This window comes from Ziziphus jujuba, chromosome 8, assembly GCF_031755915.1.
Source record: "Ziziphus jujuba cultivar Dongzao chromosome 8, ASM3175591v1".
Lineage (NCBI taxonomy): Eukaryota > Viridiplantae > Streptophyta > Magnoliopsida > Rosales > Rhamnaceae > Ziziphus > Ziziphus jujuba.
In genome coordinates this window covers 23,957,421-23,971,422 of record NC_083386.1, presented here as the reverse complement: position 1 = coordinate 23,971,422, position 14,002 = coordinate 23,957,421, and positions in this window count along the sequence as shown.

Sequence of the window (14,002 nt, the reverse complement as noted above, 5' to 3'; positions counted from 1 at the left end):
AATTCTCCCAAACCGTCGCGAATTGGCGGAAACGGAAGTCGGATTTGGGTTCAGGAGGTCGAACACTGCGGACTGGAGCTGGCCGGAATTTTCGGGTACTCGCCGGAACAGTAATTTTCGGCGGGCCGCCACGTCACCGGCAACCGTCACCGGAACAGTATTTTCCGACGGTGGCCATTTGCTGTGAAATTTTGCAGATTTTTAGATCGTGAGGAGAGCAATCCAACGGGACCGACGGTGAGCAAAACGGAGGTCGGACGGCGGAGAAATCACCGTTTGAAGATTTTCGACCCCTCGCCGGAAAACGCTCCGATCCCGGCGCGTCGGTGGTCCGATGGCCGTGATTTTTGGTGGGTAGGCCGGACTTGAGGAGAGGATCAAGGCTGTCAGGCGTGTGTGGCCGGAAAGTGGCCGGAACAGTGCCGATTCGCGGTGGCCGGCGGTGGAGGGGAAAAATCGCCGCCAAACTTCGGACGTCCGATCCGGGCGCGTCCGGCGGCCGTTCGCCGTGAAATTTGGAGGTTTTGCCGGAAATGAGGTGGGCAAGCTTTCTGTCCGGCGCGTGTACAGTAACTCGGCCGGAACAGTGGAAAACTCCGGTGGCCGGCGGTGGCTCTCTCTCTCTTTCTCTCTCCTCTCTCTCTTTCTCTCTCTTCCCCGGGAATTTTAACAAATAAAAAACCTTGTGTGACACTGTTCATGCCACGTGGACCAATCAGAAGTTGACACGTGGCATTTCACTGTTCACCGACCCAAAAAAATATTAAAATAATACGGTATCCGGTAAACTTCAAACGTCCATAACTTTTTAACCGGATGTCCGTTTTGAACGTGCCGCTAGTCTGTGAACTCGTATCGACGAGCACTTCACAACCATGCACAAGTCAAAGCTCAATTCCCCATAAACAAAAAGTCAACTCCAGCACCCCTTGGACAGTTTGGACCGCAACTTGTTTCGTCCATAACTTTCAAACCGTAGCTCCGTTTTCGACGTGCTACCAGTCTACGAACTCGTGGCATCGTGCACTTCGCCACGGTATCCTGGTCAACTCGAAATTCCCATCGAGTCAAAAAGTCAACTTTTGACCCCTTTGGTCAACGGTCAACAGTCAACCTCGGTCAACGTGCACGGATTCCGGTGCGATTTGGGACGGGGTGTTACAGACAAGCCATGATTCATTTAAGAAAAGTTTAGAAGATAAAAATTGAGACAAACATCTTTCTTTATATATAGTCACATGTGTACAAACTAAATGGTTATAAGACCAAACATTTAATATAAATATACATAAACAAAGAACTAAATTTCTCAACCAAAAAAATAAAATAAAATAAAATAAAAATAGAAGAGAGAACAAATTGGGATGCTGGACTGCACAAAATTAAATTTATCGTTATAGAGCCCAATTTAAAATAATCCAGTCCAATTACAGTCCAACATCCCAAAACAAGCACAACGGTCCAGTCTACTCTGCATACCTTCCTCGACCCTCCAACGCCGATGCAATACAAATCGTCAAATTCCTTCTTGCTTCCAATGTGTCATCGTGCAAAAATTTTGCCTTTAAAATACCACATCAAAAATGGATTCTGTCCCATTGGAATGTGTTCATGTTTAACCGAATTCGTTGATGATTTTCTTTTTCCAAACAAATAACCAAAATCCCAACAGGTATAATGGTAAATAACAATGCAGCTTCTAAAGAAGAAATAACAATTATGACTGTCAGATTTTGTCACCGCCGCCATTTTGCTCTGTTTCGATGCAGGGGATGAGACCTTTGATATTTCCACATAAAGCTTAGTTGCTGGTGAATGCCTCCGGCTTAGTTGACTGAAAGATTTTAGAATCGGTGTTGTAGTTTGGGCAAAAAATGAGTGTGAATGATTTGTTAGTGACTTTGGGTTTTAAATGTTTGTTTCCCTTACAGGTTGGTGATTGAGAATTTTAGTGGGTTTTGATTACTTTTTAAAATAAATAATAATATTTTGAATTAGATGGGTTGAGAGTTTTAAGAGAACAAAAACTTTTGTTTTGAGAGGTCTAAGCACACGTGTTCTTTCAACGTTCTTTTCAACGTATTGGTGGATGTAAAACGTTTTAAGAATATTGTGGTATCACACATGCCTCGATTAAAATTCCAGAAAGCAGATAAATTCAAAAAACTACAGCTTCTAACTTATCGAAAATAATATTATGTTGTATCCACATGTATTTACATATATATTCAATTTTTTTTTTACAACAATCAGGAATAGGACCCTCCAAAAGGTCGAATGAGAGGTTGATGATATCTATCAAGCTCACCATGTTTCTTATGGATTGGGGATTGAACCGGTGAGATTATTATGGGAAAGATTTGAATTCTGTAAACTTATAAGCCTCTCAAGCTGGGCTAGTATTTTTCTACCAAGTGAATTGTAAATCAAATCTAGTAGCTCCTGTAAAGCCCCAAGATTTCCAATACTATTTAGGATTGTACCATTCAATTGGTTCTTGCTCGAAGACAAATAGAGCAACTTGGAACAATCTCCTATTTGTTGTGGAATTGGCCACGCTTAGCATGTTCATCGACAGGTCTAAGGTAACCAAGTTGGATGGTTCTCCAATTCCCGCAGGTAAAGTAGCCAAAAGCCCGTTATTTTTTAGGTTTAACAAGGAAAGTTTGGATAAACTTCCAACATGTACCGGTATCTATCCAGAAAATTGATTGGAAGAAAGATCACTCGATTAGTTGGTTCAACCGGACAATCTCATTTGGAACTGATGTTTGGTAGTGTTAAGTTCCGCCATTCCCCCCAGCTCAGCAAGAAGTTGGCTCGCAATTTGTTCAAACTCAAATCGACATAAGTAAGGTTAGGATACACACCAGAGTTTTGGTGTATATATCCTGTGAGCAGGTTCTGTTCAAGCATAACCCTGTACAGGCTTGTGCAGTTTTCCAAGCTTATTGGGATTGGAGCTGTGAAATTGTTATTTGCTGCAGTGAAGTTGACAGGATTTCCAAGTCAACATGCTTGTTGTGGTAATTGGCCAGTGAAGTTATTATTGGACAGACACAGAATAGCCAACAATGAATGTTTTCCTAGTTCTGGAGGTACAACACCTGAGAACTTGTTACCCATCAAACGCACATCAGTTATCTTGCTCAAAGTCCCTAATTTTGCTAGGATTGGTTCGGAAAGTTGATTCATCAAAAGACGAAGAGCTTGCAAGTTACTGGAATTTCCCAAAGAAGGAGGAAGAGGATCCTTGAAATGATTGGTGTCTAGAACCAGAGAAACCAGGAATTTCAAGTTTCCTATCTCTTTGGGAATTTGGCCTCCACGCTGAGTTCTTTGGAATAGTAGATATTTGAGACTAAGAAGGCTAGTTTCGGGTTGGTTTGAGTATACTCAGAGAATAAATGACCGTCTAAAATTCCGGTTACGTCATTTTGGGAAATGTCAAGCTCCGAAACCTGAGTGAGATTTGTAAGAGAAAGAGGTAGAAAGCCATTGAGAGAATTTGTTGAAATGATGGAAAGCATGCCAATGTTGTTTGGTATTGTGCCTTCGAGATTGTTTCTTTGAAGATCAAGGCAAAGAAGGTTCAGAAAGGAGGAGAAGTTGAAGTTTTGGAGGGTACCATTTATGCCTCTGCCTGGAAGCTCTATTTGGGTCTTGTTTCCTACACTATTGCTGGTAACTCCATACCATTTGCATGGATTTGGAGGAGTGCGAGTTATTGGTTTGCGTTGGAAAAAATCCATGAGTCGAAAACTGATTGGTTTGGTAGGCTATCTTTCCGCTTGACTAGAGCCTCAGCTTCTTTGTTTGATCCTGAATCAGCTCTGCAGAAAGATATCAAAGCCACGACTCAAGCCAGAATCTTTGCCAACGATACACTTTTCTTGTAGGCTAGACATGGTTGGAAAATATGGGGAAATTTTCTAGTTCTATGAATCTATTTGTGCTGCTTAGCAACCATGGACGGGCTTTTTGGATAGGAATGTTAACAGGGCGGGCGGGGCGGGGCGGGGTGGAGTCGGTTTTTAAAATACCGTCCCCATCTTGAGGGGATTTTCCATCCCATTCTCACGGTTTTCCCTATTTCTTTAGATATGGGGTGGGGAGGGGGATTTTGCGGAGCGGAGAAGAGACGGGGTGGTTTTTTCCGTTTTTAATTGATATATATATATATATATATATATATGTATATATATTATTTCCAAACAAATTAATTATTATGGTCTTGCATGAATGATTTTGGAAAATCTAAAGAGTCAATCTTGTTTTCCATAATGCAATGAGTGTTAGTAAGACCAGGTTTAATTATTAATACAATATCATGATGCTGACAAAAATTAAAAAAAACAAGTGCACATACTTCGACCATATTTTTTTTTTTCGTTGAATGATGATAAGTGTAAGAGGAACTTAAAATAAACAATTATATATTCAAGACAGTTTTGCCGTAGTGACCAAATGCGTATATATATATATATATATATAAAGTTTTGTCATGGAGACAAAGATTTCATAGCATTAAAGGGGATTAAACAAGGATACTTCAATGAATGAATCGGATGCAAAATATAAAATTAAAATATTTTGTAAGGATAAAAATAAATAGAAGAAATGTAATAAAGAAGAAATGCTATGATCCAATCACTAAAGAAGAAATGTTTTAAAATTATTATTTTGGAAAAAAAGAAAAGAAGAAAAAATTGGATTAGAATTATTTGTTATAGGGGAAAAATAAAAAATGAAAAATAAAAAGTAAGAAAATGAAATAATTAGAAGAAAGGAAAAATAGAAAATGGAAAGTAATATAATAGAAATAGAGTGCCCCCGACCCGTTTCAGAAAACCAACAACTTTCCATCTTGCTAACTCGAGCTGGTTGCCCCTTCCCAAATGTCAACCGGCCGAGACCCCCAATCCCAATCCGCAAACCCCAAATGGCTTCCCACAAATGGAAAAGTATAGAACAAAATGCTTGATTTAGAGCAATGGCAGAGAAAGCTCTTACAAGAATAAAAAAACAAGAAGGAAAGAGAGAACCTACCAATAGCATAAGGAGCTCAACTGTGTTGCTGCAGCAAGTGGTGCCGCAGTAAAGTAGTAAGTAGCGGTGAAGGCTGAAGTAGCAGTTGCAGGTGGCGGTAGTGTGTGTCGGAGCAAGAAGAAAATAAAATGAGGGGCTACAGGGGTAGTGTTGTTTTGTTAATAAAAAATTGGGAATGATAAAAAAAAAAATTTCAATTAAATATATATAAAAAAATTAAATTAAATAAATACACATACCAGGTCGGGGTATTTATTCCCCGGGCCCGGCCCAGCCCCAAATCGGTTTTTCATCTAATGCCCCGAGCCCGTCCCATCACCCGAATTTTTGGGAAAAAACCACCCCATTAGGGGCAGTGTACCGCGCTTTTCAAAATGTGCGGAACAAATTGCTATCCCTATTTTTGAAAACATTTTATAACTGTTTCACTTCTACTCTGTTTTCGCCAAAGTAGGTTTTTTACCCTATGTTTGCATCATAGGATTCACAAGAGAAAGAAAACTTGGAGGAGGTAAAAATCTCCAACTGTTCTATGAAAAATTTAAAATTGGAGATATATATTTTATTAATATAGATCATTTTTATTTTTCTATGTTATATATATATATATAGCCATTCTGAGCTCCAAATAAGCCAATATCCAATCCCTGGATGTGTTAGTGTATGTAAATAAAATCAAAATCTTGCTTCATTCATTGAAATTACTTTATATTTTGATGGAAAGAACATTCCTCTAAGTTTCATTTTTTCAAACTCATTCAAATTATGTTATGTCATTTATTCAACTCATTGAAAATAAAATAAATCCACGACCTTCCATTTTTCAACCCATTCAAACTGCAACTATGATTTTTGTGTGTGCTTATGTGGTTAACCATTATTGTTTTCATACACAAAGTAGACCAGATTCAGATCTCTACCTTATAGATCTCTACCTCTTCTATAAGGTCGACCAATTGCAACCTCATTCTGCACATTTAATATTATATAGAAACAAGACCAAACTAATTACATTTAATTTTTTTAATTGCAATTATATTAGTTATTTATCCTTCATATATATATATATACCTGGCAATTCGTGTTGGTGGGTCGTGTTCGTGTCAACCCGTTTAATAATCGTGTCAAAAATGCCTAACCCGAACACGACCCATTTATTAATCGTATCAGGTACCTAAAACACTAACCCGACCTGTTTATAAACAGGTCAATACGACACGACCCGTTTAACACGATTATTTTAACGGGTCGTGTTGACCTATTAACCCGTTAAGCTGAAATTGACTTATTAATCCGAAAACTAACCTATTAACCAGTTAACCCGAAAATTAACCTATTAACCCGAAATTTTTTTACTTTTTTATTTTTTTTTATGTTTTTGTTTTATTAAATATGTAATTTTTGTTTTTAAAAAATTAGTAATAGAAAATTATTTTTATAAAATTTTTAATTTATAAAATTTTTTAGTTATTAAATATTATATTAATGATAAAATATTAATTTAAAATTAAATTTAAATGGGTTGTAATAGGTATATAATCGTGTCGGGTTGAAACTGACACGTTTAATAAATGGGTCGTAACGGGTCAATTTCGAGTTAAACAGGTCAACCCGAAAATGACACGATTAATAATCGTGTTAAACGGGTTGACCCGATTATGACCTAAACCCATTTATAATAAACCCAAACCCATTTATTCCGTGTCGTTTTCGAGTCGTGTCGCCGTGTCATGATCCAAATTGCCAGGTCTATATATATATATATATATATATATATGTTTAATATTGCAAATAAACAAAAAATAAATAAATAAACAAACAAAAAGGTTAACAAAAGGAGCCCAAAATTAAATGTACATGTGTAATGAAAATGTACAAAATGCTTTAGTCATTAGCAGCTACTTAGGTGGTGAAGGCACACTTACATTTTATATGAGTTGCAGGATTGGAAGTTCCAAGCAATTCTCTTGATGCCAATGCTACCGCTAGAAGCGTAGCAATCAAGAAAACCACCCAAATGACTGAAAACTTATTCGAAGCCATTTTCTTTAATTAGTCATGTTGTGAATTCTAGAAGTTATAGAGCCCAAATCTGGTTTCCTTTCATTTTCATATCATTGAGTAAATAATTAAACTCTCAATCACAAAATCCTACTGACCACGCTACCCTACTTTTTCTATATATTTTTTTTTATTATTATTTTTTATGTTATATACAAAGCTCTTAATCTTATTCATGAAAATCAGATGTGCATTACTACAGTATCACTATCCATTGGTCTTGTTGGACCCAGGGCTCCTTGGATCGGCCAAGATTTGTGGACTTCTTAAACTTAAAGCCCGAAATTAATAACTTTTTGACCCGAAGCAACTTTTTGAAAGGCTAAACACAGTGATATTCTATATATACCTGGCAATTCGGGTTGGTGGGTCGTGTTCGTGTCAACCCGTTTAATAATCGTGTCAAAAATGCCTAACCCGAACACGACCCATTTATTAATCGTGTCAGGTACCTAAAACACTAACCCGACCTATTTATAAACAGGTCAACACGACACGACCCGTTTAACACGATTATTTTAACGGGTCGTATTGACCTATTAACCCGTTAACCTGAAATTGACCTATTAACCCGAAAACTAACCTATTAACCCGTTAACCCGAAAATTAACCTATTAACCCGAATTTTTTTTTATTTTTTTTTTATTTTTATGTTTTTGTTTTATTAAAGATGTATTTTTTGTTTTTAAAAAATTAGTAATAGAAAATTATTTTTATAAAATTTTTAATTTATAATATTTTTTAGTTATTAAATATTATATTGTGATAAAATATTAATTTAAAATTAAATTTAAATGGGTTGTAATAGGTATATAATCGTGTCGGGTTGAAACTGACATGTTTAATAAATGGGTTGTAACGGGTCAATTTCGAGTTAAACAGGTCAACCCGAAAATGACACGATTAATAATCATGTTAAACGGATTGACCCGATTATGACCCGAACCCATTTATAATAAACCCAAACCCATTTATTCCGTGTCGTTTTCGAGTCGTGTCGCCGTGTCATGATCCAAATTGCCAGGTCTAATTCTATATGCATTTTACACCCAAGTCCATAGAATTGTAAATATTTTATTTAAACCTTTTATTTTAATTATAATTAGATATATGCTTTAAAAAATAATTATTAATTTTTATATGTTAATTTTTAATTTCTATAAATTAATTTTAATAGTCAAATATTAAAATTGTATTTTTACAGTATTATTTAATTATCAAATATGAATTTTTAGTCTTAACTTTTTTATATTTTATTGTTAAAATAATTGATAAAAATTAATGATTGAATTTGTTTTAATAAATATAGAAAATTAGCTAAAAATTTGTGATGATTTTTTTGAAAGTATGAATCTAAATGTAATTAAGATAAAATTAAAAATTGTCTCATTAATTTTTTTTTTTGGGGTAATAAGGTCTAATTAAATTGCTCTTATAGATAAATATACTAAAATTATACTGCAATTTTTATTTATTTCAAAGTTTAATTTTTAGGTGAATAGCAGTAATTGAAATAATCATATATGAGAGAGAGTAATATATTTCATATGATATAGATGTCATAAGATAGGGGGTGCAAATGCGCTTCTATAATTTAACCCCTTATATTTGGGCATACTTATTGCCCAAACAACATCATTTTAGTGGGATTACTGTTTTTCTTATGTCCATTATCCAACAGTTGTCAAAAGCTGCATCCAAAAGTCTTTTTGGAATAATCCATATAACAATGACCATATTTTAAATTGATTAGTCCATGGATTAAAAAATAATTTTCATCCTCTGTCACTTTTATATGTATAAAAATAAATAAATAAATAAATTCAGTCATCAAACACCCGGGCTTTTTCTTCATTTGTTTTATTTATTTATTTTTTTTTTTGAGTAAACTTTAAAGACAAAATTGACAATCCCTTGGCTAAAAATTGACTATTAAAGGTAATAATTATTTATGTATATTTAATATTTCTTAATAAAATAAAATAAAAACTTAAAATTCAAAAACTAAAAAAATTCCAACTCATTTTCCCTACTTTTTTTTTTCTTTTAATAATTTCAAATATTTCAATCTCGTAATTTTTGTAGCTTGGCTATTAACTCCACGAAGCCCACTATTTTATTTTGTGTTTTACGTTTTGCTTCCTTATTTTTTTATTTTTTTGTGTTTGTCATTTTAAAAATATAAAAATAAAAGAAACAATAAGCTGGTAGAGCAACTGTTGGTTCAGTTGGAAGTCACTATTTTCTCTAATACAAGTTCATAATTCAAATTCTCCGGATTCTTACATCTTTTATATATATATATATATATATATGCCTTGGAAACTGGAATATATATATATATATATATAGTAAAATACGTATGGCTAAAAAAAAGGAAAAAGGAATAGTAAAATACGTCTTTATGATGGTACAAGTAACTACTAAAATGGAGGTGTATGAAGCCCAATTTATTTGTAAGATCACCGTCACAAGAACAAGGGATGTTCTGTCTGCTGCGATCTTTTATTATTTGCCACACAACATATGTTCCATAGTCTATAGGACACCCATCATATACCTAGAATGGTAATTAATTGTAATAATATCATAGTTGATTTGTAGCTTGCCACAATTCTCTTCGGTCATCTCATTACACCTGGATTACAGAAACCGTATTACATAACATTGATCATTTTTTTTTCCTAAGAATTACAATATATATTGTGTCAGAAGCAAAAATAAAATAAGCTTCTGCTTACCAGACAGCAGAGTAGAAATATCAACATATATTTATATAAAAATTAAAATAAGCATAAAGAACTAAAATAACTTAATTATATCACATTAAATAAAATTAGTGATTAGCAATTTTGCACATTTTGCAAGGTCGAGAGTATTATAAATATGTTCTCATGTAGTAAAAATATTTTAGACAAGAACATAACTTTACGATTAATTGTTAAATTCAAATATTATTATATTAAGTAGATGGGGAATATATATATATATATATATATAGTTATTATAAATATAATATGCATAAAAGACATGCGCCCCATTCATGTTGGGCTGTGTATGTTATGATGTTACCATACAAATAACATAAGAGTATGTCCAAAAAAAAAAAAAGAGTAAAGAAAAAAGAAAAAAAATCATATAACATAGGAGTGGTGATAAACCAAATTCTGTTTATTTAAATGATGTGGCAATTTGTGGTTAACAAAAAATTGAAAAGTTCAATCTATTATCACATTACCAGATCATTTGACAAACAAAATTTAATGAATAAATTAATTTGTGATCCCCTAGCATTAGTGATAAAAGATATCATTGGTACTATATAAATAAATAAGAGCAATATTTAACAATAACCTCACACTTTACTACACTTTTATAAGCACAATTATATTAGTTGAACCCGTAGAACTAATATTCAACATAAATGCTCACCATAAATCACATTGGCTTGTCCCTAATTAAAAGGAGAATTACCACTTTTTTCTTGACAATGAATAATCGTCTTTATATATGTATATAGACATCATTTTCAATCTCCGCATTTGATTAGAACTGGAATTAATTATTTCACCTTCTTAGTACGATTACTCCAATTGCCCCTTCAAGGGCCGCTCCCTCGAGGAGGAGCGGCAGAACGAGTCCTTGGGCTGAGCATTTTTTGTAGTCGACCTAACAGCCGACTCTTCACATCACCTGATTAAAACAAGAAAATTAGAAAAGCTATTATATAGATTTTTTTCACTAACAATAACACTCCACAACTTGGAAAGTTTAAATACTCTTTTAATGCCTCATTATTCGCTTTCCATCAATATTGTTCCCCATTTATCTAGAGTTCTTATAAATTTGAAATTCAACTATTCCAAAAAAAGCATTGATAATTGAGAGAGTATATATTTTAAATTTAAATCATTATCATTTCACATTTGAATGGTGTAAGATTGGGTATTAGATAGTGTTAGCTAGTAAACCTGCTAGTGTCTTGCACTTACTGACACTTACTCTAACAAAGTCACATTGATTTACCCTTCATCGTCACAATCAGTCTTATGATACCACCCCGGTCCAACATCCTTATTAATATTAATATACTTTTAGTTGGTTATAAGCTTTGATATCATTTGTAATACTTGTCATTCTTTTGTCATCAATATTATCCCTATTTATCTATCGTACTCCAGACGATATGAAGTTTTGTTCAGACTTCCTAGCCATAGCCATTGGAGCATGCTTAACATTAGAGTTCTTACAAATCCTAAAGCCAACCATTCGGAAAAGTCATCGATTATAAAAAGAGTGTTTAGTTTATATTTGAACAATTACTATTCCATGCCTGGGCAATGTGAGATTGGACATCATGTGGTTTTTAAGGTTGCTAACCAGTACCTTACATGCGTCCAAACTTACTTGGCAGTATTATGTTCATTGACTCTTGATCATCACAATCTGTCTCATTATATTGTTTACTAATTTTGCATTTTCTTATCCCGCATCTTTTAGGGCTCACAAGTTTTACAATCTCCTACTATGTTTTCCCCACTTTTTTTTTTTTTCTTTTAATAATCGTCTCGTAAACTTAAAGATTGACCTCATTTTAGTATATTTTAATTTGAAAAAAATATATTAGCAATTTGAAAAAAATATATTAGCATTCTTTAAATTTAAAATGTTTCAATTTATTTATCCTTAAGTTTTAATTTGTTGTATTTTGATCTTATTAGATTTTTTTGGCCAACTAAGATTAACGGTTTTGTCATATTTAACCAATATTAACATACAACTTATTGCAATTTAGAACACTAATTCTAATTTGGTTGTAATAGCCACTTTTTGACCAATTTGAATTTGAATCTCTTTACCCATAATATGAAAAAATAATAATAATAAATAAATAAATTTGTTGCAATTTAGGCTTTCTATATTCAAAAAGATTAAATGTTATTACATTCAAATTGCTAACCACAATTATCCAAAAAATTCAATTAGACTAAAATACAACAAATTAAAATTTCAAAATCTAAATTATAACCTTTTTAAATTTAAAAGACAAGAAACCAATATTTCCAAACGAAAGAGGAAACTAAGTTGCAATTAGTTCTAAACTAAAACTGCACGACCGATCACATATTTATATATATATATACAATCCGTCTATGGTGCGGACGGTCCTCATGCGGACCACAGTATTGGTGACGATTTTTCATAGTATTGGTGACGGTTTTCTAAAAAATCGTTGTTAATACTATAAAAAATCGTCACTAATACTACGGTCCTCATGCGGACTGTCCTCACCATAGAATTTTCGTATACATATATAACACATATATATAGTGTAACACCCCGTCCCGAATCATGTCGGAATTTTTGCACGTTGACCGAGATTGACCGTTGACCGTTGACCGAAGGAGTCAAAAGTTGACTTTTTGACCCGGTTGGAATTCTAGGTTGACTGAGGTACCGTTACGAAGTACACGTTGGCACGAGTTCGTAGACTGGTAGCACGTTGAAAACGGAGCTACGGTTTGAAAGTTATGAGCAAAACAAGTTGAGGTCCAAACTGTCCAAGGGGTGCCGGAGTTGACTTTGTATTCATGCAAGGTTGAGCATTGACTCATGCATGGTTGTGAAGTGTTCGTCGATACGAATCCGTAGACTAGTGGCACGTCCGATTTGGACATGTGGTTTAAAAGTTATGGACCTGTAGAGTTTTTCAAATACCGTATTATTTTATTATTATTTTTAAACGCGTAACGATGTGCCACGTGTGACTTACTGAAGGTGACCATGTGTCACCATGTTGAGAAGCCACATGTCAACCATGTGTAAAATCAAATTATTTTTATTATTATTTTAAATAATAATATTTTTATTTAATTAATTTGAATTTATTTGTTTTATTTTCCCTTTTCTTTTTCTTTTTCTTTTTCTTTTTCTTTTCTTTTCCCCACGTGGGAAAACACCATTTCTTTTTTTTCTTTTTCTTTTCTTTTTTCCTTTTTTTTCCTTCTTCTTCCCCGAGCACCAAAACACAAACACACACAGTTTTTTTTTTTTCTCCCACCGGCCGTCTCTCTCTCTCTCCTTGCTGCACTTTTTCCAGCCACCCATACAGTACACGCGCTGGCCACCATCCAAGCCCACCACCTCGCGACCTCGGCCACCAAATTTCCCGGCCAGCCGCCGCCGGACACGCCCAGATCGGGCCGGCGAAGTCGCGGCGGCAAGGTGAAATTTTTCCGGCGATTCTCGCCGTTTCCGACCAACCCAGCTCGTCCCATACCTCTATCCCACTATTTTTGACCCCTCTGAGTCCATTTCTGGGGTTAGATTGCCCAAAATCCCCACCGTTTGAAAGATCCCTCAAGATCAAAACCGGCCGAAGCTTCCCGACCAAATTCCGGCCACCTCCAGCGGAATTGGGGTCGATGGAGACCGGATTGGTGATCCTCGTCCCACGAGCTTCGATTCGGTATATTATTCGACCATTTTGGTTAAAGTTTGTGTTTGACCCCCGGGTACCGGGTATTATTTATCCGAATAAAATATTAATTTATTTGACTGTCTGTGAATTTTGTTCTAGGAGCACCGGTGAGTCGTAGAATTTATCCTGTAGTGGATCATGAGTTAATTGCGTGCTCCAGGTGAGTGACCCACCTTCAAATTAATTTTGGGAATTTAATTGGTGAATATATTATGTATGATTTAAATATTTGGAGTTTAATTTTTATGTGCCAAATATTTATTCGATTTATTGTGGATTTATTGGTGGATTTATTGAATTTAAGAAAATGTGCATTTTACAAATTTATGCCATGTGAAATTATTTTATGGTTTTGAGAATTTTGAAATTCGTGTGGTTTTAATATTAAATTGGGCATGATTTGATTTTTAA